The sequence below is a fragment of the Macaca thibetana genome, chromosome 8 (genome assembly GCF_024542745.1).
Source record: "Macaca thibetana thibetana isolate TM-01 chromosome 8, ASM2454274v1, whole genome shotgun sequence".
Classification (NCBI taxonomy): domain Eukaryota; kingdom Metazoa; phylum Chordata; class Mammalia; order Primates; family Cercopithecidae; genus Macaca; species Macaca thibetana.
The window spans coordinates 68,600,040-68,622,294 of record NC_065585.1 but is presented as its reverse complement, the minus strand read 5'-3'; the positions used below and the strand labels follow the sequence as shown (position 1 = coordinate 68,622,294).

The 22,255-nt window shown below is 33.0% G+C and overlaps 1 non-coding gene across 1 annotated transcript; it reads right to left on the bottom strand.

Moving 5' to 3' along the window:
* Positions 1 to 2,069: 2,069 nt before the first annotated feature.
* Positions 2,070 to 2,260, bottom strand: LOC126961963 (U2 spliceosomal RNA). The gene has a single exon (XR_007728537.1). It is a non-coding gene; the product is annotated as a U2 spliceosomal RNA (small nuclear RNA).
* Between the last annotated feature and the right edge of the window lie 19,995 nt (positions 2,261 to 22,255).

Here is a 22,255-nt window from a genome sequence, read left to right as displayed (position 1 = left end):
TTTTTTAAAATAAGAACCATGACACTTGCTGCTATGTAGAGATATAACATATTTTTTCCATAAATTTTATTAAAAATTGATTAAAGTAATTTGCCTTCTCCTAGAGGGATAAGATAATAAGGATTTAAACACACACACACTCACATGTTCATGCAAATCCATTCAGTTTGTCTCTTGTACTATTTTTTGTTATAATCTAATTGGATCTGATTGTAATAAAAATGAGAGAAACACCTACAATTTTACATAGTTAGAAGATAGATCATTAGATTTTTCATTCCTAGTCATAAGGGATCTGAGTCCATTCCAATACACTGATTAAAACTGAAGGGTCCATCCCAGCATGATTGTAGATTCCATTAAACTCTTCCCCTATATCCAACTACTCACAAGACTGCATGATCTGCCTCCTAAATGTCTTTCCAACCGTTTTTCTCTCTGCCCTATACATTATTTATTAGAATAAAGCTTTCTTTATATCTCTTTCTTATAGAACCAAACTCTTCCTGTAAATTACACTGGTTCAACTGTTTCCTACCTCAGAAATTTTGACCTTCATATTTATTCTGCAAAGAATAGCTTCACTTAGCACTAGAGATTACTTTCCCCTTCTCATTCTTTATTTCTAAATTAAAATATTATTTCTGTAAAGGCATCATCCTTGACAAGTGTGTCTATAAAGATGTCAACCTTCCCACTTAAATCTATCAGTCTCTATCTTGTTACTCTACTCTTTTCTTTTATACTACTTCATACCACTTTGAAAACTCCTGGTTTGTTTGTTCACTGGCTATTGTCTTGTTCCTACCCTACAATGTATATTCTCATGAAGGAGAAACTCTGTGGGTCCTTATTGCTACACATATCTCATTAAATAGTCATAGAATAGATTAATCAGAAAACTGATGAGTCAAGATTGAATTTGTAAATAGAATATTTAAGTTACAAAAGCAAATCTTCTATTAATTAAGTTTACCTTGTTGAAGTCACTTGAGCTTCCAGACTTTCCACTACGAACATGAATAAAATTGCCATGATCATTAAATTAGATCATTGGACATTGTAAAGCATTTATTGAGGCAAATTATTATTATTGAAATTAGGTGAAATATAACTATATGTGTGAGTATGTGTCTCTGTGTATAAAATAGTATGTGTTTCTATTCTATTATCTGTAATTAATAGTATTGTATTATCTGGAATTCATGAAATGTGAGGAATTTGTAAAAGACTAATAATAAAAATTCATCATAAATTCAGAAGTCATGACTTTTCCACAAGAGCAAAAATAATAAATTGCTATAAAAAATTCATTAATATTAAACAATTTATTTTAAAAAATAACTTTCTGGTAGCCATTGGTATGCTTTTCATTATTTTGCCTTATACAAAGTAACCATTCTGCATTTTAATCTTCTTTTTGACACTAAAACAAACATTTTTTTACCTACTCCAGAGCTCACAATCAATGAGACAATAATTACTGTATATTCATAGAAAAGGACTCTTGAGCAATATTAAAATGTTCACTATTCACTATAATAGTGATAGAGAAAATGAAAATTTCTGATTAAGATATCAACTGAAAGAAAAAGACCTCAAAAAAAATTTATTGTTTACTTGGCTTTCTGTAATGCACACAAAAAAAACACAAAATAAATAATGTTGGCTTAATTTAACTGCTACCAGAAGAATCCTAGGACTGTATTTCTTTCATAGTCAGGAAAACAATGTGAAATTCTTATTTCAGTGCTCAAATGAGAAAGGAAGAAGGCTCACGGGATTTCAAAAATTCAAAAGAAGTTTCACAGTCATTATTTGTGATGGATTCCTGCCTGGGATTTAATGGTCTCCAAGAGATCTCAGCTCATTTTTGAAATACCTTAGTAGAACAAATGACCAAAGAAAGGAGACTTACCCACAGTAAGCCAAATAAAATGCTGATTCTTTCCATTTAGCTAGACTGTAGTAACTAATAGCTACATTTCAGATCAAAAGTTCTCATTTAATACTATGAAGTACTTTGTTACGTTTAAAAGTAAGTAAATAATGTATTTTTTAAAATTCCTCTTGGAGGTACCATTTCTGAGACTATTGATAGGCCAGGTCAATATGTGAAGTGGATTGAACAAGCTCCTATTCCATCTCTGAGTTCCAAAAATTCATTTAATATTGCATCCTCAAATAGAGGACATATCAAGTATTAAACTGGATAGAATAGATACTACACTTGATCTTAGCCAAAAGGCTGAGAAACAATCATAAATCATCTCCTAATAAATGTATTACCTCTTCATAGATAGTAAATAAAAAATGTTTTAAAATACTGAGTTAATACATTAGGCATCATAATAAATACTTCTAAGAAATCAGTTGAAAACAAATGATCTAATCCAATTCTCTCTTTCTGCAAATAAAATATGAAAAGCCTAGTGTGCAAATAACTAGTCCAAGGTTACTCATTTTCTTATGACCAAGTGTGTAACTACAAATAGTGTAATGCTAATCTGGTGCATACTTATGTTCATTAAAGAGAAGCATTTCCCATATTGCTATCCTCGACTTGAGAAAGATATAGTTCAAATCCTGCTTCTTCCTAACCACAAGCAGTCATCCACCTTTATGTGGATGACTTTTTTGCATTTTATGGAAGAAGACTAAATTTTTCAGAATAAAAACAAAGTATGTAAGTTGACAAAAATAAGGGCAAATCAATGATATTCATGGGGTTAATATGTGAAATTCAGATGAATATTTCAAAATGTTCAAATATTCTCTATAGAAAGAGCTACAGTATTTAATTTTTAAATCCAAATTTTATTCATATTTTATTTTAAAATCATCATTGTCTTTACATTGGTGAATTACTCTGAAATATTTTAATCAGGCACTTCAAATTACTCTAAATAGCTTCCATTTATTAGAAAAATTGGTAGCTTTTGGAAGGCCATAATAAACATTTTCAAAAATAGTTTGTAAATTAGAAAGGTGTAACTTGAAAGTCATATATATTTGAATTTGAATCTAAATTATACCACTAATTAATACTAAATTCTTGTTCAAATTACTTGGCTTTATTTTTCTCATTTGTTAAGATGGGTACACTAGCACCTGGTTACTTGGGGTACTGAAAAGATTTCTTGTAACTTTTTAATATTTTCTTCACCAGTGGTGAGCACTTTGTGCACATAAAATCTTTCTCAGCTATTTGGCCTTGAAAAATATTTGTTGAGCAAATAAAATAAATAAATACATGAAAATAAATATGCAAGAAAATAATAGCACATGTAAATTGAGTACCTAAAATCTAATGGGACCTCAATTAGTGGCAAACATAGTTGCCATTGCAATTTATAATATAAAAATTAGATCTTATTAACCACTAGGACCACTCTTCAATATGATTTATCTAGATTCTCAATAGAAAAATTGAACAAGTCAATAGAAAGCATTTAATAGAGTTTTTCCTTCAAATATCTGATTGGGATACTAGCAGTTTTAAATGTAATCAAACATGTTCCATGTCTCTATCATTTCTAAGGCACATATTTACTGGTGTGCTAGCTCAGGATCTTTAAAATGAAAAAGCACTGATTTGTAGTTTTTGTCGTATTCTGTGATATAAATAGCCTTTATTACATCCTAGTTTCTCAGCTTCTCAATACCACATGTGGAACAAATTTTATATATATTTTTTTTAATAAATGAAAGAGATTAGGAGGATGTGCTTAGTTCTATTTAGCAGGATGGAATTAGTTTCAAAATTCAAATTCTAAATTTTTTTTATTTGCTAAGTGATACAGGCAACCTGCTCAGCCTCTCTGCTTTCTTAGTATCCTTAGATATAAAATCAGGTAGTTACATTGTCCTACACACACATACGCAAATGCTAATTTGTGACAATGGAACAGACACATTATTTCAACTGGTTGAAGGTAATATTATATATTACTAATCCATAATATTATGATTTTTTAGAGTAATACTTGTTGAGACCTGGTATGCACTAGTTACTAAGGTTCAAAGATGCAGATAATCAAATCTTATCACATAAGCCATTACTTTCTGATTTCTATTGATGTTCCAAGCTCTTTTTCTCTGCTTTTACATCACATAATTTTTAGCCCTTTTATAATTCTGCATTCTCTAATTTAAACATGGTCTAGTTATTCTCTGTAGGTCTTAATATGTACTGTCTCGAAATAAATGTAATGCTCTAGATAAAATTTCACTAGAGTAGCCTAAACGGGACCAGATAACTACCTGCTTTGTTCTTGGTGAATGATGTTCAAAATTCGAGTTCTGAAGAGATGTCAGCAAGATAGAAGACTAGCAAGCTACAGGACCTCCTTCTGCCACAGGGATGCAGAGTTAGCAATAATATACGGACCAAAATATCTCTATGAGAACTCTAGAGAGCAGTTGAGAATCACCCAGGTCATTGTAAAATAAATAAGGAATTCAAGTAAAAGGGTAAAATACATATATACATATGTATATGTGTGTGTGTGTGTGTGTGTGTGTGTTGTGTGTATATATATTAGCCTTTGGCACATGTATTTATGACCCTCCCTCTATGAAGATAGAGTGGAGCAATGGCAAGAAAACCCTCATATTTAGGCTTCTCTCTTGGAATTGAAACAAAAGAGTGGCCCAGTTCCAACATTCCAGACCATCTGGGAACTGCCAAAACAACTGATTTCTATCTTATCTAATTTGGAGTGTTCATGGATCCAGCATCAGATTCTGAAAGCCACTAAAAACAGAGGTAAGAACAAAGAACATTAGACCTATAGCTCCAAAGGCACAGGCTAGGGGAAGCAAGATAATAAAAAGGGTTTGAGAAGTCCTAGAAACTTGCTCTGCTCATTGGTAAAATTCTTCCTCTTTAGGAAATGTGATGGTTAATACTGAGTGTCAATATGATTGGATTGAAAGATACAAAGTATTGATCCTGGATGTGTCAGTGAGGATGTTGCCAAAAGAGATTAACATTTGAGTTAGTGGGCTGGGAAAGGCAGACCCACCCTTAATCTGGGTGGGCACAATCTAATCAGCTGCTAGAGTGGCTAGAATATAAGCAGGCAAAGAAATGTGAAAAGAGAAACTGGCCTAGCCTCCCAGCCTACATCTTTCTCCTGTGCCGGATGCCTCCTGCCCTCGAACATTGGACTCCAAATTCTTCAGTTTTGGAACTCGGACTGGCTCTACTTGTTCCTCAGCCTGTAGGTGGCCTATTGAGGGACCTTGTGATCATGTGAGTTAATACTTAATAAATTCCTATATGTATGTGATGTGATGTGTGTGTGTGTATATATTTATATATATAATATATATATTCCATTAGTTCTGTCTCTCTAGAGAACCCTGACTAATACAAGAAACTGATATGCAAATAATGGAACATATTTCTTTTTCTAAATTCCAAAATCCTAGCAAAAGATTACAAAGCATAAAAGAAATAGAAAAATGTGACCCAATCAGAGGAAAAAAACAAAATGCCATAAATGAATCATAAAGAAAGGTAGATCTATGAGCTGCTTGACAAACAATTTAAAATAATTGTTCAAAGAGATGTTCAACGAGCTAAAAGAGAACACAGACAGGCAACTGTATAAAATTAGAAAAATGATGCATGAACAAAATAAGAATATCAACAAAGAGAGAAATTGTGAGATAGAACCAAACAAACTCTGGAGCTGAAGAAAATACAGTAAGTGAACTAAAAAAATTCATAGAGAGGGTTAACAGCAGACTTGTTCAGGCAGAAGAAAAACATAGCAAAACTGCAAACTGTTCTTTTGAAATCATTATGTCAGAGGAACAAAAGAAAAAAAAATGAAGAAAAGACAAGAGACTTAAGAGACATTATCACATAGAGTAACATATGCATTGTGAGAATCCCAGAAGGAGAAGAGAAAGAGGAAAGAAGAGGTTATATGAAGAAATAATGATAAAAAAAAACTTCCATCACATAGGAAGTTTTCATGAAATTATCAGTGTATTTTGCAGCGGAAACTTTGAATGCTAGAATGAAATAGAATGACATATACAAAGTGCTAAAAGAAAAAATATACTATCAACCAAGAATATTGTATCTGGCAAAACCATTCTTCAAAAATGGAGAAATTAAGAATTCCGAATAAATAAAAGCAAAGGCAGCTTGTTATCCCTAGACCTGTTCTGCAGGAATACTAAAGGGATTTTTTTCCAAATAAAATGAAAGTACAGTAGACAGCAACACAAAGCCCTACAAAAGTATAAGATTATTTGATAAAGGTAAATACATAGGCACTTATGAGATGTATTATTACAATTTTGAAACATATAATTAAAATGATCAAAAATATTTTTTAAAATTATAAATCTATGTTAATGGGCATATAATACATAAAGATGCAATTTGTAAAATTCATAACAAAGTTGGGGGTGAGGCTATACGGGAATAGAGTTTTTGTATGCAACTGAAACTAAGTTGTTATCAGTTTAAAATAGGATACAATAATTTTAAGATATTTTATATAATTGTCATGATAGTCACAAATAATATATTTATAAAATATACTAGAAAGGAAATGAGAAAGGAATCAAAGCATGTCACTACAAAATATCATTTAAAAGTAAAGGAAGGCAGCAAGGGAGGAAAGAAGAGACAGAAAAACTGTAAGACATAAACAACGAACTAACAGGCAATAGTAAGTTCTTCCCTATTTGTAATGACTTTAAATGTAACTAGATTACATTTCTTGATCAAAAGACAGAGATTTGCTGAAAGGATTAAAAAGAAGGATCCAACTATATATTGTCTGCAAGACACTCTAAGGACAATGGAGGGTGAAAATAAAAGTATAAAAAAATATATCCCATGCAAATGACAATTAAAACAGAGTGGGGGATGCTATCTTAATATTTAAAAATAGACTTTAAGTAAAAGCTGTCACAAGAAACAATTATATTATATAATGTTAAAGGGGTCAATTCTCTAAAAAGACACAGCATTTGTAAACATTTATGCACAAAACCTTAGAACTCCTAAATATATAAAGCATACTTTGATAGAATTCAACAGAGAAATAGAAAACAGCACAATAATGGTAGGAGACTTCAAAACCTTACATTAAATAATCAAATAAAAACTAAACAAAAGATCAATAATGAAATAAAGGACTTGAATAATATTATAGACAATTGAACCTAACAGATATATAAAGACCACTCCCCAAGAACAACAGAATATACTTTCTTCTCAAATGCACATGAAGCATTCTATAGGATAAACCACACGGTAGGACAAAAAACAACCCTTACCAATTCTAGAAGATTGAAATTATGTGAAGTATCTTATCTGATCACAGTGACATGAAACTAAACATCAAAGCACAAGAAAACAGGAGTACAAGGAAAACAGCAAGAAGAAAACAGAAAAATTCACAAGTATGTAAAAATTAACACCCTCTTAAACATCAATGAGTCAAAGAAATTACAACAGAAACTAGAAAATACCTTGAGAAAATTGAAAATTAAAATAAAAGCACAACATACTAAAACTTATGAGATATAGGAAGCTTATAGCTATAATTATTGTGGGAAACTGAGGACTGGAGAGACCAATATGGAGAATAGGAGGATTGTTTATTTTAGGTACTCACCAGCTCAGTGGATTCACATCCAAAAAGCTGAGCATTGAACAAAGAATGAGCGGGGTTTTTATAAGCAAACTTACAGAAGCAAAAAAGCAGTTAATCATATAGTGACAGGTCATGTAATCAACAGCATAACTGTGGACTTGGCATAACTTGTGGCCTTGCATAGCTAGGGACCTTGTAGCTGCCTCAAAAGAAAAACAAGAACTGCCTTAATACAGATATTTGTAAAACATAGTTATGTTTAAGAAGCCAGGGAAAGGAGTAACAGTAAAATAATTTGTCTTTCTCTTCTTTTTTCCCTTCAACCTTGCTCTGGAATGGGGTGGTGTTTGGAGCCCATTCCTTTGGCCTTGGCTTTCCAGACAGCGGAGAGTATTATCTTGTAACTGTCCTTGAAGTGAGCTTGCTAGGCAGAGGAAAACTTGTTCTTTTAATTTTAACCCTTGCCTTGCCTGTTACTTTTCTTGGAGTGAATGAATGCATATTTATTTTTAAATTTCTGCCTCATAATTACATACATGAAAAATAAGAAAAACCTCAAATCAAAGAACTAGTTTTAGGAATCAAGAAACTAGGAAAAGAACAACAAACTAAACCTAAAATCCAGTGGAAGAAATAAAAAACAGATTACAGCAAAGATAAACAGAATAGACTATAAAAATAATAAAAAAACTAATAATTTTTTTAAAGATGGACAAAACTGAAAAATTCTCAGATTAAGGAAAAAGAGTGAAGACTCAAATACTCACAATCAGAAATTAAAGAGTGGGTATTACTACAGATATCACAAAAATTAAAAAGAATTATAACAGAATGCAGTGAAAAATTATATGCCAACAAACTGGATAACCTAGAAGAAATGGACAAATTCCTAGAAACACACACTTGTCAAAACTAAATTATGAAGAAATAGGAAGTCTGAATAGACCAGTAATACATAAGGGAGATTGGAACAGTAATCAGAAACCTCCGAATAAAAAAAAAATCAGAATGAGATATTTTCACTGAAAAAATTCTACTAAACTATTAAAGAAGAATTAACACCAATCCTCTGAAAACTCTTCCAATAAATTGAACAATAAAGAATACTTGCAAGCTCATTCTATGAGATCAGCATTACCTTAATACCAAAGCCATAGAAAGACACAACAAAAAAAAAGAAAACTAAAAAGATCAATATCTTGGATAAATATTGATGCAAAAATTCTCAACAAGACACTAGCAAATCAAATTCAACAGTACATTAAAAAGATTATACACCGGCTGGGCACGGTGGTTCATGTCTGTAATCCCAGCACTTTGGAAGGCCAAGGCGGGTGGATCACGAGGTCAGGAGATTGAGACCATCCTGGCCAACATGGTGAAACCCTGTCTCTACTAAAATACAAAAAATTCGCCTGGTGTAGTTGTATGTGCCTGTAGTCCCAGCTACTCAGAAGGCTGACACAGGGGAATTACTTGAACCCTGGAGGCAGAGCTTGCAGTGAGCCAAGATGCCACCACTGCACTCCAGCCTGGCAACAGAGCAAGACTCTGTCTCAAAAAATGAACAAACAAACAAACAAAAAACAAAAAAAAAGAATATACACCACAGCCAAAGGGGATTTATGCCTTGAATTCAAGGATGTTGTCCAAAATACAAAAAAATAAATCAAGGTAATATACCACATTAATAAAATGAAGGTGAAAACCTACATGATCATTTCAATTAATGCAGAAAGAGCATATAACAGAATTAAGAACCCTTTCATTATAAAAACACTTACTTTATAGACATAGAAGAAAATTACTTTAACCCAATGAAGGCCATTTATAAAAAGCACACAGCTACCATCATGCTCAATGAGAGCTTTTTCTCTAAGATCAGAAATGAGACAAAGATGCCTATTCTCAGCACTTCTGTTCAATAGTATTGGAAGTCCTAGCCAGAGCAATTAGAAAGGAAAAATATATAGTCATTCAAATTGCAAAGGAAGAAGTAAAATTCTCTCCGTTTATAGATGGTGTGATCTTATATATAGAAAATTGTAAAGGTTACACACATACACTCATATACACAAAGTTGCTAGAACTAATACATGAATTTAGCAATACTGCAGAAAACAAATTGACAGTCAAAAATTAGTTGTATTTCCATATCAAACAATAAAAAATACCGAAATAAAATTTTAAAAATAATTCTATCCATAATAGCATTAAAAATAATAAAACACGAATTAACTAAAGTGAAATATTTATACAACGAAAACCACACAAATTGCTATAAAAACTTTAGTAAGACACAAACAAATGGAAACTCTCCCATTTTCATGGAGTGGAAGACTTAATTTTGTTTAGGTGGCAATAGCACCCAAAGTAATCTACAGATTCAATACAATTTCTACTATTTTGTCAATGGCCTTTTCCTTTCAGGAATAGAAAAAATATTACCCTAAAATTTATATCTAATCTCAAGAGACACAGAATAGCCAAAAACATTTTTGAAAAATAACAAAGAAGGCTCATATTTCCTGAGTTCAGACATATTACAAAGGTACTATGATAGTTCATTCTATATGTCAATTTGACTGTGTCATTGTGTGCTCAGGTTATTTGGTCAAACATTATTCTTGTTATGTCTGTGAGGGTGTTTCTGGATAAGATTAACATTTGAATCCGTACACTGATGAAAGCAGATTGCCCTCCCTAATGTGGATGGGCCTCTTCCAATCAATTGCAGACTTGAATAGAACAAAAATGATAAGAGGAAATTCCTCCTGCTCGACTTTGGAGCTGAGACATTGATCTTTTGTGATCTTGGAATTCAGATTGAAATATTGGCGCTTCTTGGGTCTCCAACCTGCCAGGTTTAAGAATGGAACTTATACCATTGGCCTTCCTGATTCTCAGACTTTTAGCCACAGGCTGGAACTATGCAAGACTTCTCAGCCTTCATAATCACTTGAGACGATTTCTTACAATAATTATATACACTTACATTGCTTATTGGTTCTGTTTCTCTTGAGAACTCTGACTAATATGGATTTAGTAAACAAAATAGTGTTGTACTTATGTCAAGACAGACATATAGACCGATGGAATAGAATAGAGAGTCCAAAAATGAACTCAAGCATGTATAATCAAATGATCATTAACAGGAGTGCCACGACTACTGTACGGGAAAAAAAACTGTCTCTTCAAAACTTGTGTAGCAAAAACTGGACACCCATATGCAAAAATATAAAGTTGGAATCTTATATCATACATATATGGAAATTAATTCAAACTTTATTAAAGATCTGAAACTATAAAACTTCTAGAAGAAAACATAGGGGAAAAACTTAATGACATTCAATATGGCAATGATTTCTTAAATATGACACCCAAAAGCATAGGGAATGAAAGCAAAAATACATGAGATTACCTCAAACGTTAAAACAGTCAAATGATACAATTAATAAAGGGAAAATGCAACCTATGGATGATAGAAATATCTGCAAATCATATATCTGATAAAGAACTCCTACAAGTTAACAAAATTAAAATAAACCAATTTAAAAATGATCAAATGGCTTGAACAGACAATTCTCCAAAGATTATATACAAATTGTCAACAAGCATTTGAAATGATGCTCAACATCACTAATCATCAGAGAAATGCAAGGCAAAACCACAGTAAAATACTGACACCCTTTAGAATATCTACTATCAAAAAAACAGAAAATAAAAAGTGTTGACAAGGATATGAAGAAATTAGAATCCTTGTGCACTGCTTGTGGGATTGTAAAATGGTACAGCTGTCAGAGGTGTTGGAACCTGAGTGACTTTATCTTGAATAGGGGCTGGGTAAAATAAGGCTTAGACATACAGAGCTGCGTTCCCAGGAGGTCAGGCATTCTTAGAGGATGAGATGAGATAGGAGACCTTGCTGACCGTAGGACCATAAAGATCATAAAACAGGTTGCAGCAAGGAAACTGGCCAAAACCCACCAAATCCAAGATGGTGACAAAAGTGACCTCTGGTTGTCCTCACTGCTCTTTACATGCTAATTATAATGCATTAGCATGTTAATAATAGACACTCCCATGAGAGCTAAGACAGCTTACAAATGTCATAGCAATATCAGGAAGTTACCCTATATGGTCTAAAAAGGGGACAAACTCTCCACTCCAGGAATTTCCCACCCCTTTCCCCCAAAACTCATTAGCAATCCACCCCTTGTTCAACATATAATCAAGAAATAAATGTAAGTATACTCAGGAGAGCAGCCAATGCTGCTGCTCCCACTATGGAGTAGCCAATCATTCTTTCTTTTCTTTACTTCTCTAATAAACTTGCTTTCACTTTACTCTATGATCTTGCCCCCATTTTTTTCTTGTGTGAGGTCTGAGAACCCTTTCTTGGGGTCTGGATCAGGATCCCTTTCTGGTAACACAACTGTTACGAAAAACAGTATGGAGCTTCCTCAAAAAATTAAAAATGAAGTACCATATTATCCAACAGTTCCACTTCTGGGTTATAACCAGGAAAATTGATAGCAGGATCTCAAAGAGATATTTGCACTCCCATGTTCATAGTCACAATATTCACAATAGCAAAGAGGTAGAAGTGACCCAAATGCCCATCAATAGAGGAATGTACAAACAGTATACACATACAATGGAATATTACTAAGTTTTAAAACATAAGAAATCCTGTCATATGCTACAACATTGATGAAAATTGGGGACATTATGCTAAATGAAATAGGCCAGTTGCAAGAAGACAAATACTGTATGATACTACAAGTGAGATATATTTAATATAGCATAGAAACAGAAAGTAGAATAGTTGTTACCAGAGGCTGGAAAGAAAGGAAAAAGGGAAGTTGTTGTTCAACGGGTATAAAGTTTCAAATTTGCAAGATGAAAAAGTTCTAGAGGTCTGTTTTACAACAATGTGAATATACTTAACACTATTTAATTGTATGTATAAAATGGTTCAGATGGCAAATTTTATGTGTTTTTTTTTTACCATGATAGATACAAAAATTAGATAGATAGATAGATAGATAGATAGATAGATAGATATAGAGATGATAGATAGGTAGATAGTAGATAGATAAAATATATGTAAATTTCTAGCTCACCAAAGCCTGAAATTCCATATTTCAAAAGAAGCTCAGATATGGTAAAGTTTTTTCTAAGCATATTCTGAATTTGGGCTTTGAGATTTTTGCAATTTTATTTTGGCTCTGTACAAAGTTACAGAGAAGTACAAAGATCTTCTAATTCCATTTGGATGTTTTTGGTTACAGTGCTGCCCTGGTTCTTATTTCCGACTGTCTCAAGAGTGTTTCAAGCTAAAGTGTTGTCGCCTATGATGCTAATTCTCTGCTTAATCTCTGGACTTGAACTGTAGTGACCACTTTGCATCTTTTTCATTGATGTACCAGCTGTGACATCTGAAGGTTTCCAGATTTAAAGTTCTTTCCTAGACCATAAAGAGATCCTTTGTTTTTCTCAGTTGCAGCTGTCTACTTCATAAGTAGTTGTCTTTCAAACTTATAAATGTCACATGTTCTTGGTCTACTGCTAATTCACTTCTATATTTGTAAATATATAAAATCTTTGCTGCTTGGACTAGTGACATGCAGTTAAAAACAATACTGCAACACCTGACATTTCTTCATGTTATTAAAAAAAAGCTAAAAAAAATTTTTTTAAAAAGAGGATAGATCTATTTCTTTCTAAGATGATGTTACTTTAGTAATTAATATTCATTAGGTAATATACTAAACAAGTGGCGAGCCTGCTTATTGCTATTATCATACAGTTCACACGTTTCTATCTTGTACAAAAGATTAAAAATGCTATGTCTAATTCAAATTTGCTATGTCTGTATCAGTCCTCTGGAATACCAACTTAGTCATTATGTCAAAAATAAGGAATAAAGACAGCCTACCATATCTTATTCTTAGTGAACACGTGCTCACTGCTGCTAATTATGACCTTTCCCAGTACTCAAAAATCATCCATCCATTTCCTTCAAATATTTTACTGAGTATAAATGTCAAGATCCCCGGTCTATAGTTTTAAGACTCTGCCTAACCTTTTCGTAAACTTGGGACATTTTCCTTTCTTTACTCTCCTGGCAGCTCCCCAATTATCAATAGCTCCTCAAAGATTACTGACATCGATCTTATCTTCAAAATTACTCAGCACCCTAAATTAGATACTTCCTAAGCCAGAAAAGTAAGTCATTTGGAGAATTTGTTATACTTTTCTCTGTTCATATTTCTTCAACTATTTGGAATTTTAGTTTCTCTTCATCATTTTGATTTCATCCATCCAATATGAAGATTATTACATTTGAAAGAAAAAATGAAAACAAAATTGAGGTTAAAAAGATCATCTTTTCCTCTTTACCTATTTATTATCATAGTATTTGACCTGAGGAGAGAACTTTCACAATCTGGTTCACAACATAAGTACAAACTTTGTTTTTTTAGAGGTTTTGAAAATATTAGTGCACTTTGAGATTTAGCGTTCCTATTGCTGTTCTGAAATAGACCTGCTAATGTCTTGCCGTATTCTTTAATTCTCTTTCTTTGCTTTTTTCTCGTATATTTTTATTTTTAATCTGTGCTTACCAGAGAACCTTATAGAAAGCACTTTGATCTTCCTAGATAACTCTCTCTGTTCTTTTTTACCAAGGTCATTCAGAATTCCATGGTCAAAACACCTTTTGAAAGTTTCCTATAAAACATTTCCCCATGTAGAGTTAAAGCATGGTTTCTATGAATATATTGAATTATTCTTGCCAAAGTCTGATATTAATGACATGAATATTAACATTTTACTACTTCATTTATTCACTTAAAATAAGTGTTGAGAATAGCACTTCAAACAGCACACATAACCACATATGATATAATTAATTTATCCATAAGTGACATCTTTGCCATTTCACAAAATAGATTCTCTATATTGGTTAATTTAAATCTATATTAGCAGTTCTCATTGTTTCTTTTTTTTAATATTCTGAGATATAAAGTGGCTTGCAAAGGGGGAAAAAAAATCACTATTTTCTCTCAGTACCTGAAAGTGTCCCAAGTTTACAGAAAGGTTAGAACATATAGTCACTGTTTCTCTGCACTCTAACACAGAACACTTCAGGCACCAGAAGTTTGGGCTTTTTTGATACTGACCAGTTCTCTGACACTAGATGGGTGTCCTACAATTCAATTCGATCCTGACACTACCTACCTGGAGTTACTGTCAGATCTCAGAAGTTAAGGGCTTAGTCTCATAAGTCTTCCCCTGCTGAAGATACTTATCACAATTTTGACTGGCTATGAATTCACAGTTCCCATGATCCTCTCCTTATTTTCCATACTTTGCTAGAATAGTTCATGGAATTCAGGGAAACATTTCTTATGTTTACTGGTTTATAATGAAGTGTACAACTCAGGAACAGTTGAATAAAAGAGATGCATAGGGCAAGGTATGAAGGAAGTGGGATATAGAATTTCTATGCTCTCTCAGGGCAAGACACCCTCCCAGCACCCTGATGTATTTACCAACCTGGAAGCTCATCAAATCTCATTGCTCAGGAGATTTTATAGAGCTTAATCTTCAGCCCCACCCTGCTTTCCTGGAGGTTGTTGGGTGGGGCTTAAAGTTCCAATCTTCTAATCACTTGATCTTTCTGGGGGACTGAACCTAGCCTGAGGCTACCTAGAATTCCACCACAAGTCACCTCATTAGCATAAACTCAGGTATGATCAAAACAGGCTCATTATAAATAACAAAAGATACTTCTATCACTCAGGAAATTCCAAGGATTTTTGGTGCTCTGTGCCAGGAAGCCTGAAAAAAGACCAAATATATTTCTTGTTTTACCACAGTACTTTACTGATATTTGAATGTCCCCATGGTATCGTTGACTCTTTGCAGCTCAGTTTTATGATCTATATCTGGCCAAGTATTTATAGTAAAAGCTCCCACATGTCCATCTGCTGGCAGTTTTATAATTGTCTAAGACCTAAAGCTGGTTAAATCTATCAATTCTAGAACCTAATTTCAAACATTTAAATGCAGGAGATTGAAGCCAAGGCTATGAATGACATTTTAAATAACTGCCCAGATGAGTGTGAAAATAAACCATGTTTGGGAAATATTCATTTAGATCGTACTCATATAAAAATGTAACTTTTATTCTACCTAAATTATTTGCATCCGTATATTCTCTTCCAGGCTGTCACTATTAAATTTTGGAATTTCACATGATTTGATATTACCATCCCATTCCTATCAGCTGTCTCTCAGTATCCATAGGGGATTGGTTTCAGGACACTTCTCAAATATCAAAATCCTTAAATGCTCAAGTCAATGATATATAATGGCATAATATTTGCATATAACCTACACACATTCTTTCATATACTATAATCTCTAGATTACTTATAATATCTAATACAATGCAAATGCTATGCAAATAATTGTTATACTATATTGGTTTTCAAAATTTAAATTATTTTTTATAGTTCTTTGTTATTTTTTTTTCCTTGAAAATTTTTGATTCACGGTTGATTGATCCTCCATATGTGGAACCTGCGGATATGGAGAACTCACTGTATTAACAAATCTCCTGAGAATTATATTATTCGCCCATCTGTTTTGTTGTTGTTTTGTTTGATAGGCAGTTAGATAGTTGGGAAAGGATAAACACAGTCCATTAATTTGGAAGATGAAAGGGGCCAGAAAAAGAGTGAAATACTCAAGCAATTACAATTTCTAACTATTTTGTTAAAAGGCTCACATCAGTATTCATAAATGTGAATAGGAAAAATCTCAGAGATGAAAAAATTACTAATTAGCATAACTCTCTTTTCTTTCTCTAATAAGTCTCCTTGTGTAACCATTGTTATATACATAAAGCATAGACCAGCATTAAGTAGACAATAATTTGTCTTGAGCCATCCAGATGTAAGAAAATGAATTAATCCCATTTACTAGTAGGTATTTCCTTTACATATTTACCTTTCTCTTGCAAAGTGTTGATTTCTGCACCTAAATTTTGTTTTCTGCTCAAATTTCTTATTTTTGAAGTGTTTTCTTAAATCTTTCAAACTGTATTATTTTTACTCTGATAAACAGTAAAATTTTGTAATATTTGGCAAAGTTGAGATTGAGTGAGGAGTTTTCATCATTGCATAGATAGCCCATAGCCCAGAGAAACAATATAACTTCAACCCTATATATGAGTGTGTTTATACTTAAAATTCATTCAGAAAATTTTATCCAGCATTTTCTATCTCCTATCTACATAGTGCATATGATCTTTGGGAATTCCAACAAATGAACAAGAAGTTACTACATAGAATAATAAGTTCTATGGTGAGAAAAGGCAAGATAGCTAAGCACTGAAGAATGGACCTCTAAACTGTACTAAGGGATCAAACTTCCAGCAATTCTCATCCTGAGGTCAGTCACAAATTTCCCAAGGATTCCCTTTACGTAAAAAACAGTAATTTTTTTCTCTCTTTTCTTCCCCATAAAGCTAAGATGTAATGTTTACGGGAGATAGTCTCTTATTTGTTTCTGTCTTCTCTCCCGCTTTTTCCTGTGTGCTTTCTCATGTACTCATTTCGTAACCCTAACCTTGATGCCTTCCACCTTTTTTACCCCTTTAAGTTATTTTTTATAATACCATAATTAATATTGAATAAATATAGAACTGAGCATCTCACAACAAAAAATATTTAATTTGATTTATATCTCACGTGAACTTCACAATAATCTTGTGAGATTTTTGTATACTTATGGCAGAGATGGAAAAACTGAGACAAAGAATTTAGCTGGTCTGGGGTTGCCCAGTCAGTAAACGTCAGAAGGAAAATAGCCTGAGAATGCTTTTATCCACTCTATTATGCTATATTCATATCTCACATGGGAAGTAAAAAATGGTAAAGGTACTGTAATTGTGAAGTGACTTGACACAAAACTAACCAAAATTAAAGACTGTGCATACATTGAACATAGAGAAGATAAGATTGAGTAGCAAAGTGATGACCAACATCAAATATGTGAAAAAAAAAAAAAGCATATGGAACCTGTGGAATATGAAATAATGGTTCCTATTGGAATTTTAGTTCAAATTGTACATTGAAATGTAGAAGAAAACTTTAAATGACATTTAATTTGTCCTGAGGGAAGTAAATAGCAAATCTATAGAATTTTCAGGTATTTGTGTGATTAAGCATGAATATGGATATGTAAAATAGACATGTTAGTTGTGGTGTTAAGAAACAACACCATTTACAAGAGAAAGAAACCCATATAGATAGATACCTATTCCACAGTACACCAATGTCAGGAAATAATACCACAATTCAGTGACAACTTTCCTTTCTCACGTCTTCCTGCCTAGATTTACCTTCAAAACTAGAAGCCATTATTAGAAACACATAAACAAAATTTCCATTTTTTTATTGATATGGAACAATAATTTTATCAGTTTTAGAAAATCTTTTAAAATAATGCAGATTTGTTAGCTTTGAGGATTTCCATGTGTGCAGAAGTATCATAGAATCACTACAGTCATATTTTTTAGCAGTGATGGACTCTTCAGGTAATCACTGTTAAGAAAATAATTATTACTACAGATAAATTCTAACAAATTTATTATTTTAATGAATTCCCTGCCGTCATGATATATATAGCATATATAATCTATATATACCTTCATATCAATATACCACATACTTGTTACTAGATGTAGCAACGTTTGTTGAAATAATGTTCAAGTATTATGTAAATGTACACAGACTTGGTACTTGTGATGTCCAAGCCTGAACCAAGCATATTACATAATTTATTTATTCTTTACAGTGACCCTATGCTGGATAGGTGTTATAATCTATCTTCATTTTACAGGTGAAGAATTTTTGCTTTGACAAAAATTTGCAACTAGGCCACAGTCATACAGTAAATACAAGATGAACTCTAGATTTAATCCAGGTCTATCTCTATTCAAAATATTTACCCTTGTATTGTATTTACTATACAGTGTATCACCTGTGAAATGTATCTTGGTCATCAAATCAGGAACTGAACATTTGCTATAAATTTAGCTGTATCTGTTCTAATAAAGCATCATATTTTTAGTATTGTTTTATAATTTTAATTTCTATTATAAAATATATCAATATTTGAAGATAAAAATTATGTATCAGTAATTAGTTGCACATACAGTAATATTTTATTAGTTGAAAAACAAAGTATTCTACCATTACATGATACTCTAATTACATTAAGCATATCCTTATCAAAATTGGTGCTAACTTTACACTAGGGACCTTCATTTTAAAGAATAGTCATTTAAGTCTCTCTGTTTGATTATTAGAATTGTATTTCTGACAATCTCACAGACTAAATCAAGATACTTATTCATGCCGTTATATCTGCTAAAGTAATGATATTAATTCCCTCCCTGTATCTATGTGTTCTCATTGTTCAACTCCCACTTATGAGTGAGAACATGCAGTGGTTGGTTTTCTCTTCCCGTGTTAGTTGGCTCAGAATGATGGTTTTCAGCTTCATCTATGTTCCTGCAAAAGACATGAACTCATCCTTTTTTATGGCTGTATAGTATTCTATGGGGTATATATGCCACATTTTCTTTATCCAGTCTATCATCGATGGGCATTTGGATTGCTTCTAAGTCTCTGCTATTGTGAACAGTCCTGTAATAAACATACATGAGCATGTGTCTTTATAGTAGAATGACTTATAATCTTTTGGGTATATTCTCAGTAATTGGTTTGCTGGGTCAAATTGTATTTCTGGTTCTAGATCCTTGAGGAATCACCACACTGTCTTCCACAATGTTTGAACTAATGTACACTCCCATTAACAATGTGAAAGCATTCCTATTTTTCCACATCCTCTGTAGCATCTGCTATTTCCTGACTTTTTATTGATTGCCATTCTCATTGGTGTGAGACGGTATCTCATTGTGGTTTTGATTGGCATTTCTCTAATGACCAGTGATGATGAGCTTTTTTTCATATACTTGTTGTCTGCATAGAAGTCTTCTTTTGAGAAGTGTTTGTTCATATCCTTAGCCCACTTTTTGATGGGTTTGTTTTTTTCTTGTAAATGTATTTAAGTTCCTTGTAGATTCTGGATATTAGCCCTTTGTCAGATGGATTGATTGCAAAAATTTTCTCCTATTCTGTAGGTTGCCTGTTCATGCTGATGATAGTTTTTTTTGCTGTGCAAAAGCTCTTTAGTTTAATTAGATCCCATTTATCAATTTTGGCTTCTGTTGACAATGCTTTTGGTGTTTTAGTCATGAAGTCTTTGACCATGCCTATGTCCTGTGTTATTGCCTAGGTTTTCTTCTAGGGTTTTTATGGTTTTAGCTCTTACATTTAAGTCTTTAATCCACCTTGAGGTAATTTTTGTACAAGGTGTAGGAAAGGGGTCCAGTTCCAGTTTTCTGCATATGGCTAGCCGGTTTTCCCAACACCATTTATTAAATAGGGAATCCTTTCCCCATTGCTTGTTTGTGTCAGTTTTGTCAAAGATGAGATGGTTGTAGATGTGTGGTATTATTTCTGAGGCCTCTGTTCTGTTCCGTTGGTCTATATATCTGTTTTGGTATCAGTACTATGTTGTTTTGGTTACTGTAGCCCTTGTAGTATAGTTTGAAGTCAGGTAGCGTGATGCCTCCACCTTTGATCTTTTTGCTTAGGATTGTCTTGGCTATATGGGCTCTTTTTTGGTTCCATATGAAATCCAAAGTAGTTTTTTCTAATTCTGTGAAGAAAGTCAATGGTAGCTTGATGGAGATAGCATTCAATCAATACATTTTGGGCAGTATGGCCATTTTCATGATATTGATTCTTCCTATCCATGAGCATGGAATGTTTTTCCATTTGTTTGTGTCCTCTGTAATTTTCTTAAGCAGTGGTTTGTAGCTCTCCTTGAGGAAGTCCTTCACATACCTTGTAAGTTGTATTCCTAGATATTTTATTCTCTTAGTAGCAATTGTGAATGGGAGTTCACTCATGATTTGGTTCTCTGTCTATGATTGGTGTATAGGAATGTTTGTGATTTTTGCACATTGATTTTGTATCTTGAGACTTTGCTGAAGTTGCTTATCAGCTTAAGGAGATTTTGGGCAGAGATGATAGGGTTTTCTAAATATACAATCATGTCATCTGCAAACAATTGGACTTCCTCTCTTCCTGTTGGAATACATTTATTGCTTTCTCTTGCCTGATTGCCCTGGCCAGAACTTCCAATACTATGTTAAATAGGAGTGGTGAGAGAGGGCATCCTTGTCTTGTGCTGGTTTTCAAAGGGAATGCTTTTAGCTTTTGCCCATTCAGTATGATACTGACTGTGTGTTTGTCATAAATAACTCCTATTATTTTGAGATACATTCCATCAACACCGATTTTATTGAGAGTTTTTATCATAAAGAGGTATTGAATTTTTTCAAAGGCCTATTCTGCATCTATTGAGATAATCATGTGGTTATTGTCATTGGTTCTGTTTATGTGATGGATTAAGTTGATTGATTTGTGTATGTTGAACCAGCCTTCAATCCCAGAGATGAAACCGACTTAATCATGGTGGATAATCTTTTTGATGTGCTGCTGGATTCGGTTTGCCAGTATTTTTTTTTTTTTTTTGAAGATTTTCGTATTGATGTTCATCAGGGATATTGGCCTAAAATTTTCCTTTTTTTGTTGTGTCTTGCCAGGTTTTGGCATCAGGATGGTGTTGCCCTCTTAAAATGAGTTAAGGAGGAGTCCTTTTTCTTCTATTGTTTGAAATAGTTTCAGAAGGAATGGTACCAGCTCCTCTTTGTACCTCTGGTAGAATTTGACTGTGAATCTTTCTGGTCCTGGACTTTTTTTGGTTGGTAGGCTATTCATCACTGCCTCAATTTCAGAACTTGTTACTGGTCTATTCAGGGATTCGATTTCTTCTGGTTTAGTCTTGGGAGGGTGATATGTGTCTAGGAATGTATACATTTATTCTATATTTTCTAGATTATTTCCATAGAGCTCTTTATAGTATTCTCTGATGGTAGTTTGTATTTCTGTGGGATCAGTGGTGATATCCCCTTTATTATTTTTTTATTGTGTCTATTTGATTCTTCTCACTTTTCTTCTGTATTATTCAGGCTAGCAGTCTATCTATTTTGTTGATCTTTTCAAAAAACCATCTCCTGAATTAATTGATTTTTTGAAGGGTTTTTTGTGTCTCTATCTCATTCACTTCTGCTCTGATCTTCATTATTTCTTGTCTTCTGCTAACTTTTGAATTTGTTTGCTCTTGCTTCTCTAGTTCTTTAATTGTCACGTTAGGTTGCCGATTTTAGTTCTTTCCTGTTTTCTCTTGTGGGCATTTAGTGCTATAAATTTCCCGCTAAACACTGCTTTAGCTGTGTCCCAGAGATTCTGATATGTTGTATCATTGTTCATATTGGTTTCAAAGAATTTATTTATTTCTGCCTTAATTTCGTTATGTACCCAGTATGACTACCCAGTAGTCATTCCGGAGCAGGCTGTTCAGTTTCCATGTAGTTTTGCAGTTTTGAGTGAGTTTCTTAATCCTGCATTCAATTT